The following is a 13,533-nucleotide window of genomic DNA, read 5'->3' on the forward strand; positions in this document are numbered from 1 at the left end:
CACATTCTGTATAGTGAGTATGTTCAGCTATATCCAGTGCTGGCTAGAGCCTGGCAGCTGAGTCTAAATAATCCACCTTTGAGGACCAGCGAGACCATTAAGAAAGTCCTGTGGCCACTCTATCAACTGTGCAACAACTAGAAGAGTCTAGGAGAGACTCATTTTAGCCTTGAGTCTGGCACTAAATGTGTGAACATAGGCAAATCATTTACCTCTCTGATCTTCTCTTTCCTCATCTGTAAAATGGAAGAAATCACCTTAATTTGCAAGGCAGTTGTGAAGGTTCTATGAGAAAATGGGCATAAAGTAGGCAAGTCCAAGGTAAAATGAGTCCTGCAAAGATTCCGAGCAGGCAGAGAGTACCGTGACGGGGAAGCACCAAAGATTCTGGCGGAGGAACTGGACTAGACACAATGGATTGAATGGGTTTTTGCTGACTTTTAAATTTTTTTCTTAACATTACAATAGCAATACATGCTCAGTGTGAAAAATTTTGGGGGAAAGCATAGAAAATAAAATGAAAATAATTTCTAATCTTACTACTCAATACTAATGCTTGTTAACAGTTTTGGGAAATCTATACAATATATAACTTAGTTTGGTGAAAAAATTATAGTCATATAATATTATTTGAACACAGGCTTGGCTTGAGGAGGGGGACCTTGGAGTTAGGAGCGGGGACTTGTAGGGGAAGATAAGATTGGAGACAGGTCAGATGGATTTTGTTTGCAAAGGCACCATTGTCTGCCCTTCTTTTTGTTTTTTTTGAAGGAAAGTCATAAAACCTAGACTTTCTCTGTCTCCCTTTCCTGCTCTCTCAGCTTCTGATTTTCATCAGTTCCTTCAAACACATTGACATCAGTTTCCATGGGAAGGGTGCACTGTTACTAAGTGAGAGAACAGAGGGCTTGAGGGCGCTTGCCTCCCTAGAGGAATTGTTGTGCTGGAGTGAGTAGTTGTCTGGAGTAAAATGAACTGCGTGTCTGTGCTGGATTTCTATGTGGGCTGCCCGCTGGGTTATTAATACTTGGAACACATTGGAACGTTCAGGCCCTGAACCCCACTGTACTTGTAAACATCTTCTGGAGGGCCTTTTCTGGCTCCTGGCTTTCTGGAATTGGGGCGTCCTCCACCTCTCATGCTCTTTTATAAGGGGCCTTGCATATGTGACTTGTGGGTGAGAAGTCAGTGGGTTTAGATACCTTTCTGATTCCAAAGTGAGGTAATGGGGCAGGAAAGAAAGGGGTGTGTGTGTGTGTGTGTGTGTGTGTAGAGAGAGAGAGAGAGAGAGAGAGAGAGAGAGACAGAGAGAGACAGAGAGAGAGAGGGTGAGAGAGAAAGAGAGAGGTTGAGTGAGCAGAAAAGTATGAAGGATGGAGAAAGAGAGAGAAACATGGAAAGAAAATCACAGACATGGCATAAAGAGCAGTTAGGGAAAAAGACAGAGAAGAGAGAGGGAAAGCGGAAGGGAGACAGAAAAGGATGCTTGAGTGACAGAGGCAGAGTGAGTGTCGAGGAGACAGAGACCATCGTTACTACTTAATGATTAATACAGGATTTAAATGAAATATTCATGAAAGGAAATTGGAGCTATAGACAAATCCAAACACCACTTTCCTGATCACCACCTCCCCCTTGCTACTCAAAACTAAATTCTTCAGAGACTCATGCCCTCTATTGTCATTACGCGGGAACAATTGATGGATGTAACCAGGAGAGGAAGCTTGTTCCTTTGATGGTATTTGCCTCCACTAGAAACACATCTACTGATCTGCCTGCATGAGATCCTGAGCTTCTGTGAGAGCGATGCACTTTAGAGAAGGCTCTTGGCACCATGGAGGTGACCCAGACAGCTTCTCTGAACTCTATTTGTGGTTAGTCTCCAAGTGTTTCCTGAGCCAGGGTCTTCCTCTCCTGCAGGAGACACCAGGAAACATTCTCAAGGGTAGTGGCTGCCCTGTGTGCCTCCCCATGGAGCCCAGTGCTGGTAAGTAACAGAAACTCAGTGAACCCAAGTGTGCTGCCATTTGCCATCTGACCAGCCCATGCAAACAAGGAAGTCCCATCATCTGCCCAAGCCTCTACTTCCTCATCTATTACGTGTCTACTAGATACTACTGCTTCTCTTGCTGATAGTATCACCCATGAAGAACTGTCACAGTGATGTGAAAGCACTCTCCCACAGCTCGGCATTAGATGGTGGACTCGACACTGTCCCCTTCACTTCTTCTCGCCTCCCTCTCTCCCTTGTCTCTCATCAGCAGGGCACAAAGCTCATGCCGTCACTAGATCTTGTCCCCTGGGGAATGATACCAAAGCTGGTGACTGGGAATTGGGGTCCTTTACTGGTCCCCCAACCCAGTCTCAGGTGATGCACAGGAGAGCTTCCCCCTTCGGGAAATTGTATGGGTGCCCTGCGTTTCACACATCCCCCAACTGCTACGTCAACCTGCCTGAAGAACTTTCTTGTTTTCATTATGAAGTTACGTATGAGCTAAATTGTTTCTTTCTTCTAGTTTTTAAAGTACCGTATTTCCTCAGCTCCAGAGTAGCAGAGAGGTCAATCCTTTTACTATAAAAATAACTTGAGCTGTCAATTTCCCATTATAATGATGTCTTAAATGGTCTCCTTAACTTCTGACTTTCCTTACTCAGTCTTTAGATTTCAGTTTCCTCATTTAAAATGAAGATGATAATATTTATTTCCATGGGGGCCCTCTGAAGGTCAAGGGAGGGCTTTCTAAACTGCTAAACCTGTTCAAACGTTAAATGTGTGCCATCTTGCCTTAGTCTGAGAGCTCTGGAAAAACAGAGAGCATCTCCATCTTTTCACCGCTGCATATTCAGTGCCCGTGCAAAAATGCCAGGAGCATAGTAGGTGCTCAGTTAACATTTTCCGAACAAACGACTGACCTCAGATCTTCAGAGGTTAATCTTTACTGCCTCATGCCTGTTCTTATCACTTTTGTTTTTCTACATTAGAGCTTGTAACTGCTGACTTCCCCACTCCATCCTTCAACACACAACTCCTACATTCTGGGATACAGTTCATGGATAGCTCAGCAGTTCAGAGGATGATTTGAGCCAATGAATACTGGATGATAGGACCTGCAGGAGACAAATACATTGAGGTTGAATGACCACAGGCTGATCTAACACAGAGGAAACACCTGTACTGCTTTCAGGACCAAGAGAGTTTCTCTCTAGCTTCATGGAATAGCTAGAGGGGTCTTCAGATGGCATCTGATCTACAGAGAGATGCATGTGTGACAGGCCAAGGAGGTCTGGACATAGTTTGACCTTTTTAAGCACAATTTCAGATTATTCACCCACTGTTGGTCCCATCTTACAAATGGGAGCTCTACACATTTCCCGTGATACTTCACTTCCTCCACCAAACCAGGACATGCATTTCTGCTTAAAAGGCCAAGACAGGCCTGACTCTCCATGGACATTCATCAGTCATTAAACGATACCTGCAGGAGACATCCTGAACCCTTTCCTGGTACCATCTTTTCTCTCTTCACCTTAATATTCTCTAGCATGCCATCCATTTTTTAAAAATTTATCTTAGTTATTGCCTACTTCCCCCCAATTTGTAATCTTCATGAGAGCCGAGATGTTTATCTTTTTGTTTTTTTTTTTTGTATTTTTGTTTTTTCCTCTGCTCTGGGAACATTTTTAATACTTACTTCACTTAGCAATAAGTGCTTTGTTGAATTTACTCATTGAATCTTTGTTATAAGCTTTTTCTATAGACGAGGGAAACACAGCACAGAGAGGGTAAGTGATTTTCCCAAAGCCACAAAGTGATTAGTTACAGATCCAGCATTTGAACATAGGCAATCTAGTCTTAGAGCCTGAGGCCTTAACCATTACACTATACTGTTTCTGAACAACATACATCATAGTTTTATAATACAGTTTATAGAAGCTGTGGCTGTGTTAATATGTGCTTGGTCAACATTAATTGTGTGTTTCTCTGTGTCTTAATCATCATTGCTCTTCTATTCTCGTTGTGTTCCAAAAGGAAAGTGATGGGGAAAAGCAAATTGGTGTGACACTTGCATCTTGTTTATGAGCCATAAACCCCTCCCTTCCTCCTTGGTAAAACAGAAGACAATTTTTGTCTTGGAGGTATGTCAGTCGCTAAGAAGTCCACAAGCATGAGTTATTCTGTACTAAGGCATTAATATAGACACTGAAGCACTCAATATAGTTTGTGGACATGAATTAAAGGTAGTAATGTGTATGGGCTTTGTGACAGCCAAAAAACACTTCCCTTGCATCTGAGTTTGTGGTTGGGGGTGGCAGGAGCCTGTCATCTATATACATTGTACAACTTTATATGAACCAGCTCACTGTCTCGACCTTGGAAAGTCCATTCTCCAGCCAATAAGTAAAGCACCAACTACATAAAAATCTAGGTAAAACAGATATGTAGCCACTTATTCCTTCCCTAAGCACAGCTTTTTCATTAGGAAATAAATATTGACAAGCATGGGAAGAAATTCAAGGGTCATCAGTATTTTCATTTGTCAGAATTGAGGATCCATCCTATAGGCAACATTTTAAAAACTTATTTCACATTGGGTACAATACTAAGTGCTTTATTGGATTAACTCATTTAATTGTCACGGTATGAATGTAAAGCACGTGGATGTCAAGAATGTGGAAAGCTTTTGGGATAAACTTCTTCCTTACTCGATACTGGAAAAGCCAGCCTCAGGGAAACCTGTAAATATTCCCTCTGACCAGGAACCTCACTCCTAATTTTCACTTCCAAACCTCTAGTTCATCAAATACTGCCCCCCTCCATGAAGTCATTCTGAGTTCTTCTTCTTCTTTTTTTTGTGTGAGGAAGATTGGCCCTGATCTAACATCTAACATCTAGCATCTGTGCCAATCTTCCTCTATTTTATGTGGGATGCCACTACACTGTGGCTCGATAAGGGGTGCCAAGTCCACGTCTGGGATCTGAACCTGCAAATCCCGGGCCACCGAAGCAGAGCGTGTGAACTTAACCACTACGCCATTGGACTGGCCCCCTGAGTGTTAAAGCATGTGAATGTTTTTCCTCATATACATCCCAAAGCACCTGACTGTACTCCTATGGCATTGGTCCTACTCTGCCAGGCATCAGGGTTCTCTGAGGATGTGCGATGGACTATGAGCAAGGGACTTGTAGTCAAGAGACATTGATGTGATTTTCCTAGGCTCACTGGGTCAGTGGGACTAATAGCAGTATTATCTACCTCAGGGATCTTATGAGACAGAATCAGAAAACATAGAGATAGTACTTTGTTAACTGGAAACAGTTTGAGAAGTTTGTTATTATTGGCGGTGTGTAAACTCATCGAAACAGGTGCTGGCCTGAGTTCTTCTTTGTGCGTTCTATGACACCAGAGCATTGCCTGGGAACTAGCAGTCTTACTTGATGTGCATCGAATGAATATTTCTGGGAGACAATTATATGCCTTCTTAGTATCCAAATAGCTCTGAAACACCTCAAGAGCTTCTTCCTTCAGACTCAGAAGGAGGCTACACAGACACTCAGTTGGTGCTGGGTTCTTAGAGGCAAATGAGGCATTGGGAAGCCTTTTGATGGCTGAGAGGAGACAAGACAGATGGAGATGCTTTTGCCAGGAAAGGGGAAGCTATTCTTTTGTTTCAAATCCACCTTCATGTGACAAAACCCTTGATCATAAGGTCAGAAGGCACAGAGTCAGAGATGCAAGAGCTATGCTCTATATGGGCAGAATGATGACCCTTGGCCAAGTTTGATTCCCCAATGCAGCTGTTCTTGGCTGGTCTGCACTTCTGAAAGGAAGGCTGTATTTGGGAAGTGACAGAACAATTTCCATGGCAACAGACTGTCTGGTGTCAGAAGAAGAGAAATGAAAGCTCCGTGTGCCAACTCTGTATTTATGCAATGCTTATCACACTGCCTCCCACCACTGTCTCCTACCCCAAAGAGGGCTTGATCTCTCAGCAGACATCCTTCTCTGTCCAAACATTTCCCATATAGAAATCATACCATTTCTATCAGTATTTTCACATCTAAATGTTGAGCGTACTATTTTTTGTCTTGTATAGTTTTTGGTAATCTGAATAGAGCTGTCAAGGTCTTTGTAAACAGATTTTGCTGGACCTTCAGGGGCTGACACAGGGATGATGAAAGAGTCAGCTAGGGCTTGGGTCTTTCTCTCCTAGGGAATGTGGCATTGCCACCTACTTGATACCTTTATACAGGATGAAGGGAGTGAGGATTTGCAGTCAGAGGACCTGGATGGACCCTTGACTCCAGAAGGCTGGCCAGGCAGCCAGCCTGAGTAGAGAGGCTGGGCTGTCCTGCTTGAGTCCTCTGTTCATTGATGCTATAGGCATCTTCCTTCAATTGATACCCACCCAGAGGAGCTGTGTCTCACCCAGGACCCAATCCTGACCTCTGATGCTTTCTAAGACTTTCCCACCATGATCTGTACACCAGAGACTTCAAACCAAAGACTTTGCTCTTGGCTTCTTTCCTGACCTTAGGCTTCTCCATAAGCCACAAAGCCCTATAGTGTTGTTCTTTAGGACTTAACCCTTTCTGACTCATTCTCATCTGCCTAAACCATAGGCCAAATGCATTGGGAGAAGCCCAACTGCCCCTGCCTTCTTCTGTACCTCAGAGATGCATGCCAAGCAGTGTTTCCAAAAGTGAGTTACTTTCCATCCATGTTGGTCAGAAAGATGCCACTGGGCCCATGTAGATAATCATTTTTAAAAGTGAGTTAGTAGTGATTACAATGTTCTCAACTTGCCTGTGGTAATGGTTGTACATATCTGTGAATATACTAAAAATCTTTCAACTGGACACTTTAAATGGGTGGATTGTATGGTATATGAATTACATCTCAATAAAGCTGTTTTAAGAAAAAGTGAGTTAATACAAAAAATGCAACAATCACATAAAACTAGTAAGATCAAATTTTTCAAATAAATATATTTATATCAAAACTGAGTGGATTTAGAGAAAAATATTGTACATGTCATAAAACAGGTAGTAGGTGGATGTGATAGTAAAAGTTTAGGAAAAATTTGTACAGTGGGAAAAGCTTAGGAGACACTGAGTATTCCTTCTGTGGGATCCTTGGCACTTTGTATGGTGTCTGGTAGATGATTTGTGGACTAAAATTCAGAGTTTCTCAATCTTGACACTATAGGCATTTTGGACTGGACAATTCCCCATCATGGGGTCTGTCCCGTGCACTGTAGGATGTTTAGCAGCATCCCTGGCCTCTATTCTCTAGATGCCAATACAACCCACCTCAGATATGATGATACAAACTATCTCCAGACACTGACAAATATCTGCTAGGGGCAAAATACCTTCCAATTGAGAACTACGGCTCTAAGTCAATAATCCCTGAACGTTCAATAGATATTTGTGGCCACCTTCAATGAGCCAGCTACTAGTCTAGGCAGTGGGACACAGCAGTGAAGAAGCTGGACAAAGTTCCTGCTCTCAAGAAGTTTATATTCTAAAGAGGGAGACAGAGGGAAACCAAATGAGGAAATTAATAAATATGCCTATTCAGATGGTGATAAACACTAAGAAGACGATTAAACAAGGTGATAGAATTGAAAACGGTTGATGGCAAAAGACAGCCTTTCTGAGGAGGTGGCATGGAAGTGAGATCTGAGAGTCAAGAAGGGACCAGGCGTAGGCAAGAGAAAGGATTGCCTTTGGCAGAGGGATTATCAACAGGCAAGTCCCAAAAGAGGTAATGGGCTCAGAGTGTTTGGGAAGCAGAAAGGAGGCTGGTGTGACGGAGCCTAGGGAGGGAGGTGGGGAGTGGACTCAGGTCATGTTGGATTTGAGTCTAGGGCAAGATGCTTGGATTTTGTTCCAAGTGAGATGGGAAGGCATTGGGGGTTTTGAGTTAGCGTAGAGTAATTTATGTTTTTAAAGGATTATTCACTCTGGCTGCTGCATGTGAGTGGTCTACAGGGGTGCACAGTTGGGAAGAGTAAGGTCAGGAGGGGACTGAAGCTGTCACCCAAGGGGGAGTGTGAACTAAGACGGTGGTGGTGGAAATAAGAGCAGTGAAAATGGATGGTAATAATAACTGAAGGAGGGCAATAAGAGCAATAAAAAGATAAATGGATGCCTTGAGAGGGCATGAGAGCAAGAAAAAGAGAAAAATTGGATTTCTCGCTGAAATTGGGAATCCATTGGTCTTAAGTAGGCTAGAGTTTACTGAGAGGAGAAGCAGGACCGGGTAATCAAATTAGACTCCTTTCTCAGAAGATTTTCCAGCCTGTGGTTCAAGTTGGGTTTCTTTTATGGAAAGACCATTGTTTTGTTCCTATAAAGGAGGTTAATAGAGTGTAACACGAACTTAATTATACCTATTTCCCTGACCACTTTCTTTGGTTTAATATTTACTCAGCTTCACATTTATCATGTCTCTCAGTAAAGGGTGAGGCCATTGAAAAAAATCCTGAATGCAAACCTTCAATAGTTTAAACCCTGCATTAAAAACAGGCCAGTTTTTCATAGTATATTTTCGGGAAAGAAAATAAAGTGTCTCCAAGCCTTCTTGGGTCTCTGTTTATTGCTTCCCTTCAGTTTTTGTGAAATTGATAGTATTAGTAACAAGAATGTAACAACTACAACTACCAGTTATTGGATACCTGCTAAGCACCAGGTTATTTATATCATATTAGATTTAATCCCTATTACAATACTACAGGTAGGTATTACTGTCCTCATGAAACAGATGAGGAAAAATTGGCTCAGGGAGGTAAAGTAATATGCCCAAGATCACACAACTGATAGATTAGTTTCCTAGGGCTGCTGTGAGAAATTACCACAACTGCTTGGCTTAAAACAATGGAAATTTATTCCATCACAGTTCTGGAGGCCAAAAGTCTGAAATCAAGGTGTTGGCAGGACCACACTTACTCTGAAATCTCTAGGAAAGGATCATTTGTGGCCCTCCCTAGCTTCTGGAGGCTGCAGGCGCTCCTTGGCTCATGGCAGCTTAATGCCAGTCTCTGCCTCCATCTTCACACGGTTTCCTCCTCTTCTCCTGGTGTCTGTCCTCTGGGTGTCTTTTCTAAAGACACTTGTTGTTGGATATAGGGCCCATCCAGATAGTCCAGGATGATCTCATCTTGAGACGTTTAAGTTAATTTTATCTGAAAACACCCCTCTTCCAGATAATGTCACATTCACAGATTCCAGGGGTTAAGACATGGACATATCTCTTGTAGGGGCACCATTCAACCCACTAGGGCTGGTTATTTGTAAGTGGCAGAGACTTCCCCTCTGCTGTGGAGGCTTGAACACACTAAATTGGCATCTAAAGAGTAGGTGTGCCTTTATAGCCTCGTACATTCTTACAGCCTGTTTTCAGTGACTATGACCGAAGAGCCAAATGACTTCTTTTTACCTAAAATAAAATTAACAGCATAATACAATAAAAGTTATAATTGTAGGTTTCACAGGGTGGAAGCCTTCAAAATGGTGGCAGGTATTTAAAGAACACTCTTGTGTTAAAAATGCCAGTCTTGCTAATTACAAAGGAGGGTAAATAATGTCAAAATACATCTTGGGAGTTTTGGTACGATAAAAAGTAAGCATTAATAACTAAACAGCAACTGACATCCAAATGGATTGATGATACAGCTTTTTTCTTTCCTTTTTATTTTCCCCTGGTGTTAATTAAAAGTTAGTTGTACCATTAGAAAGGCCAAATTTTTCATTCTTAACAGCTTCCCAACCTTTCTCCTCATTCTTGTTAAGTCTTAAGTCTAAAGAAAACCCACACAACTGGGTCTGTGCATCACAGAGTGAGGCAGAGAGCAAATGAGTCACTTTCTAAAGTGGCAGGACATCCAAGCAAACCAAAAGTTCTTAGTTGAGAGGAATTCCAGACAGCCAGCAGCATAAAACTAGCTGGATCAATTTGTCTGTAGTTTGAGTGGTAATCTTTAAGGCAGTTGATTAGTTGGCCATTTGTTGCTTGCTCTGCAGGGCTCCTCTCTCAGCAATGTGAGTGCGTCTGTCCTGAGTGATGGATGGAGCTGGAATCTTCAGGCAATGAAGAATCCTCCTCCTCCCCTCCGTTGCAAGAATGTTAGCATCTCCAGCTCCCATGAAATGTTTAAATGAGAAAGAAAGGGAGGACACTGAGCACAGCTAAGGCAAACCTGAACTCTTGACTTGAGTGACCTCCAGACTCAATGGTCTGAACTGGTTCCTGATGAAAAAAATACATATACATTCTCTATATGTGTGTGGGGGTCATTAGAAAAGCATGTTAGAGAAGAAGAGGATATTTGGAAAATGTAAAAAACCAGAAAGAAACATGGTTCCTTGACCATACTATTTGTTCAATTTTATAGTCTCCTTTTTAAAGCACAACTTTATAAGTATCTTTTTAAAAATGTTGCTGCATAATCCTGACACATCCTTTAAATTGCTCTCCATGATTCTACAGAGGATTTAGGCACAATTTTACTTATCTGAGCATAATATGTTGGTTATTTGGATTGTTTGCTCTTCTTTGCTCCTTTAAGTAATGCCAGAATAGACATCATTGTGCCTAAGCCTTAAAAAAAAGTCTATCTATCTATCTATCTACCTATCTATCTATCTATCTATCTATCCATCCCTCCATCTCCTATCTATTCATCCATCCATCTATCCATCCATCACCTACCTATTCATCCATCCAACCAGTCATCTCCTATCTACCTATCTATCTATCTATCTATCTATCTATCTCCTGTCATCTATTTCCCTAGGGTAGATTCCCAGGTTAAAGGGGACAAATTGATCTTATAGGACCAGTTGGATAGATCTGGAGTCTCTGTCCCACCCTCACTTCCTCCCTTCTTCTCTTTCTCTCTTCCTTCTCTCCTTGTTTCCCTTCTTCCTTCCTTTTTCTCTCTTTACAAATTAGTAAAACAATAATCTCTCCCTAGTAATCCTACAGCTTTGGCAGTTGGGAACATCTAACAGGGGCTAAGATGTGGACATATCTTGCAGGGGCATGAATACAAAAACAGGAGAAGGATTTATTTTTCTGTATCAACATCCAAGGGCTGCCTCTGTCTCAGGCACGGTTACTCTGCTCTGTACTTTAGATGCATCGACACATTTGTTTCTCCTAAAGGCTCTCTGATAGACATTCTGTTATTACAGTAGTCTCCCCTTATCCTTGGTTTCAGTTACCTGTGGTGAACCCTGGTCCAAAAATATTAAATGGAAAACTCCAGAAATCAAAAATTCAGAAGTTTTAAATTGCATACCACTCTTAGTGTGATGAAATCTCATGCTATCCCACCAGGGATGTGAACCGTCCCTTTGTCCACACTGTACATGCCACCTGCCTGTTAGTCACTTAGCAGTAGTCTCGGTTATCAGATCACAGTGCCTGTGTTCAAGTAACCCTTATTTTACTTAATAATGGCCCCAGAGTGCAAGAGTAGTGATGCTGGCAATTGGGATATGCCAAAGAGAAGTTATTTTTGTTAATCTCTTATTGTGCCTAATTTTTAAATGAAACTTTATCATAGGTATGTACATATAAGAGAAAACATAGTACTATCCACAGTTTCAAGCATCCACTGGGAGTCTTGTAACTTATCCCCTGAAGATAAGGGGAAACTACTGTATACCCACTTTACAGGTGAGGAAACTGAGTCATGTGAAGGTTAAGTCAAGTTGCCTGCCTGACAGGCCAGGCCTTCATCCATTATACCACATATCTGTCCTGAGGCCTGGATGGAAAACAGACAGGAGAGGAGAGAGGTCCAGCATTCCTAAGGTGGGTATTGGGGGGGGGGGTGCTCCTCCCTCCCAGGAGAAGAAAAATAAGCTTTCTGAGAAAGTTTGTGCAACTTTTTACAAAAACAGAGAACAACCCTTTACTCCCACCCTGGTGATAAACACAGATGGATAAATCCATTCCCCTGTTTATGTCTCTAGGTGGGGATGGTAATACTCGATTTGATTTCCTCTTTAAACAAACACTCAGGCAATTGGGAACCAGGTCCAGCTTATTGGTTCTCCAAACAAGCCAGGATCACTGCAGACAGTAAGGTCTCTGCTCATATTCTCTCTGCAGTTTCTGTCACACTTCTCCTCCAGAGTCCTCCTCTTTCTCTTTAGCTGCTCAGTTCCCACATGATTTAGGGTCTAATAATTTGGCTTCTTGTCTTCAGGCCTTGTCTGTTCTTGCTCACCCCACCAATCAGATTCATTGTTCAGCCAACAATGCCATGTGCCTGCTGTGTGCCAGAATGCACTTGGCCCCGGGGCTCAGGGGGAACAAGGCAGGCTTGGTCACCACCATGGAGAGCTCGTCTCTCTCTGGACTCCTGTGACTGATGGATGGAACAGTCTGCACCAGTGCTCAGGAGGTGTGCTCTCAGATCCTGTCTGTGCATGTTGGCAGCAGCGGGAGGTGGGAGGAGTATAGGATGTGATTCCTGCCTTACATGGAGCAGCATCTTATTTTGAGGGACTAGGACTTCAAACTTGGAAAATAACTTTGGAATAACACTAAAGTCAAGCCAGGGCCAGAGACACCAGCAGTTGAAGGGAGACTGTTATATAGAGAGGATTTGCTTTCATCTTCTCACTTCATCTTCACAATAGACCTCATGACCATTCTGCAGATGAGAAAACTGAGGTTCTGAGAACTGTGACAGAGCTATTATTCACATAAGCTCTGTCTGGCTCTAAAGTCCAAGGTCCTTCAATTACAGAATTCTTCGTTCTTCATTCACTTATTCATTTATTCTAAAGTGATGAGTTTTTTTAGGAATGAATATACTAACATGGGTCAGGACTGTACTAAGAGCTGAGGATGCAGAGATTAATAAAAAATGTTCCTGATATCATGAAACTCACATTCTAAGAGGGAAGACAGACAATAAACAGATGGATAAATAAATGCATAATTTCACAGAGAAAATAACGCAAGGAGCTCGAGAGCAAGGAGGCAGGGAGTGAGGACTCTTCTGATACAAGTGACACCATGGAGAGGCATCTGGAGGACAGAAGAAGGAAACACTGCTGATGGAGTGGCGTGTGCAAGGTACGCTCAGATCTCGACACTCATGGCTCAGTAAAATTATGGAAAAAACTAATGGGCAGCCATAGGGCTGACAACATTTTAATTTGACTATTAGAAATTACATGAATACTTCAAAAAAACCAAAACAACTAGTATATCCTATCACCATGAATTCACAAAAGACACCTCAACACCAAGAAAAGTGAATATATTTAACTTCATAAAAATTAACTTCACTGTACTTATTTTTCTCATTTTGTTTCAGATGGGTCAATGCTTGATCATGGACTGGCATTTAAAAGTGTTTAGTTCTACCCATAGTTGTTCTGTGCTCAGAGGAGTGGCTGGAACTGCTTCCTAGTACTTCAGTGATACTGGCAGTAGTAGTTATAGCTAATATTTATTGAATTCTTTTACTGTTCTAGGTGCTGTGTCAAAAGTCCTTCATTCATTG

The 13,533-nt window shown here is 42.1% G+C and overlaps 1 long non-coding RNA gene across 2 annotated transcripts in view; it reads left to right on the forward strand.

Annotated features, from left to right (window-relative positions):
* LOC103567793 (uncharacterized) overlaps nt 1-13,533 on the forward strand; it is an 84,026-nt gene that overhangs the window by 66,700 nt on the left and 3,793 nt on the right. For both annotated transcript variants that reach the window (XR_011543208.1, XR_011543209.1), the window contains one exon: nt 12,972-13,100. This is a non-coding gene — a long non-coding RNA (uncharacterized lncRNA). The remainder of the gene's footprint in view (nt 1-12,971; nt 13,101-13,533) is intronic.

The sequence above is a fragment of the Equus przewalskii genome, chromosome 8 (assembly GCF_037783145.1).
Source record: "Equus przewalskii isolate Varuska chromosome 8, EquPr2, whole genome shotgun sequence".
Classification (NCBI taxonomy): Eukaryota; Metazoa; Chordata; class Mammalia; order Perissodactyla; family Equidae; genus Equus; species Equus przewalskii.